The 1,864-nt window shown below is 59.6% G+C and overlaps 1 protein-coding gene across 1 annotated transcript in view; it reads right to left on the reverse strand.

Moving 5' to 3' along the window:
* The window catches only part of LOC105368807 (protein Wnt-5b), a 21,767-nt gene extending 20,826 nt beyond the window's left edge, over nucleotides 1-941 (reverse strand). The window contains exon 1 of the mRNA XM_011507935.1: nucleotides 413-941. The gene's annotated coding sequence lies outside the window, so the exon portion shown is untranslated. The remainder of the gene's footprint in view (nucleotides 1-412) is intronic.
* Between the last annotated feature and the right edge of the window lie 923 nt (nucleotides 942-1,864).

The following is a 1,864-nucleotide window of genomic DNA, read 5'->3' on the forward strand; positions in this document are numbered from 1 at the left end:
GGCGGGGTGATATGTGGGGCGGGGGAGGGGGAAGGGGTGGGGGGAGGGGGATGGTAAGAGGTTAAGTAGAGGTTGAGAGGTTTGGCTTGCACGAGCTGGCCAGTACGTTGGTAGGGATGAGGGGTGGAGAGGAGGCGGGCAGGCGAGCGGCGCGGATGAAAGGGTCGAGTCCTTTTCGTGCTCTTCGCTTTGCGCTCCTTCGCCTTCGCCGCCGCTGACAAATAAATTAATAAAAGGTGAGAGGAGCGCGCGGCGGCTTGAAAGCGGCGCCGATAAAGTGGCCCGCGCGCCGATTAATTATTCGTCTCGGGGACGCTCCGCGGACGCGCTCGCTCGTCCCCGCCACCTCCCAGACGACTCCCAGATCACCTACTGACACTCCGCCCCTCACCCGCGTACCAAGGATACTTGCCAGGAATGGAGGAGGTTGCTCGGCTTGGTCCAGTGGGCGCCTCGACGAGGGGCCTCCGTCCTCCGGGGCGCGCAACGGCTCGGCTACGGCCGCGCGAGGGCCACGAGGCTGCACAAGGTGAGGGCTCCGGCGAGTGCGTGCGAGAGGGCGTTGCGACTGTTATCGGGAGGAGGCCAGCGGCGTGATAAGAAGTCCGCGCTGGATAACGACAAAGCCGCATATTAGCGCGCGGCTCGCGCTTAGAATGACGGACGCTGCTGGGATGCGAGGCTGCTCGTCAGCGACTCCAGCGGGGCTCCTACTCAGCGACTCGTCTCGCGGAGCTTGCCGTCCAGGTCCATGATCGCTGCTACGGCCCCTAGGTGCTGCATGTGAACGAGATGGACGGGGAGGTGGCGACTCGGACCGATCGGTCGGCTGGCTCGCACTGCGCGAATCGGCGTGGAGATCGGCGCACCGGGACGCGCATCACCAGGAGCCGCGTGCGGACGGGCGCGCGGGGAAGGCGCGACTGCGCCCGGGGAGTGCAGGAGCGGTTCGCCGCCGCTGCCACCGCCGCCGCCGCCGCTGCCGCGTCCTGCCAGGCCGCGCGACGCTCCTTCGGACCCGTCCGCGGGGCCGCGAGCTGGAGAAGGGGCCGACGGAGCCGCTCTCGCTCCCTCTCTCGCGCTCGCCCTCTCTCACCGACTCTCTCAGTCTCTCAGTCTCTCTATCTATCTACCTATCTATCTCTCTCTTAGTTATCCGCTCTCTCGTACACGATTCCCCTCTCGTCGAGTACGGCCCCGCGGTCCCTTTACCATGGCCGTATCTCCGTCCCCCCGTGCCCCTCACCTGCTTGGTTCCTCACTAACTCATTCTCTCGTTCTCTCTCTCTCTCTCTCTTTCTCTGTCTCTCTCTCTCTCTCTCTCGATCGTATGCGCACATTCTCTTTCTATCTTCTCTGGCGCGCGCGCGCGCACTTTTTCTGCCGGTTCATTGGTTCGCCGAGTGCGCTGAAAAAGCAAGATAGAAAGAGAATGTGCGCATACGATCGAGAAAGAACAAGAGGAAGAGAGAGAAAGAGAGAGAGAGAGAGAGAGAGAGAGAGAGTTGTTCTTTCTCTTCTAATTGCGCTTCGACTCAATTAGCGGCACTTTTTTCTTCCGGATGCGTACACTTTTCTCGTATGGTTCGATATCGGGACAACGGCATTGATAACGACATTGCTCATATCAACGATAGAGATGGCGATTACGACGACGACGACGACGACGACGACGACGAGGACGAGGACGAGGACGAGGACGAGAACTTTCTGATTAAGAAGACGATTTCGTTCTTTTTGTTTTTATTGAGAAACAAACTACGCGTTTGAAAGTTTTCGACAGCCCTGGATTCAGAGATAAACGACTACCTACGCAATTTTACGTATCTCACCAAGACTTACGTTATAAGGAAGCTCTAGATTC

This window comes from Ceratosolen solmsi, unplaced genomic scaffold, assembly GCF_000503995.2.
Source record: "Ceratosolen solmsi marchali unplaced genomic scaffold, CerSol_1.0 scaffold1, whole genome shotgun sequence".
NCBI classification, from domain to species: Eukaryota; Metazoa; Arthropoda; class Insecta; order Hymenoptera; family Agaonidae; genus Ceratosolen; species Ceratosolen solmsi.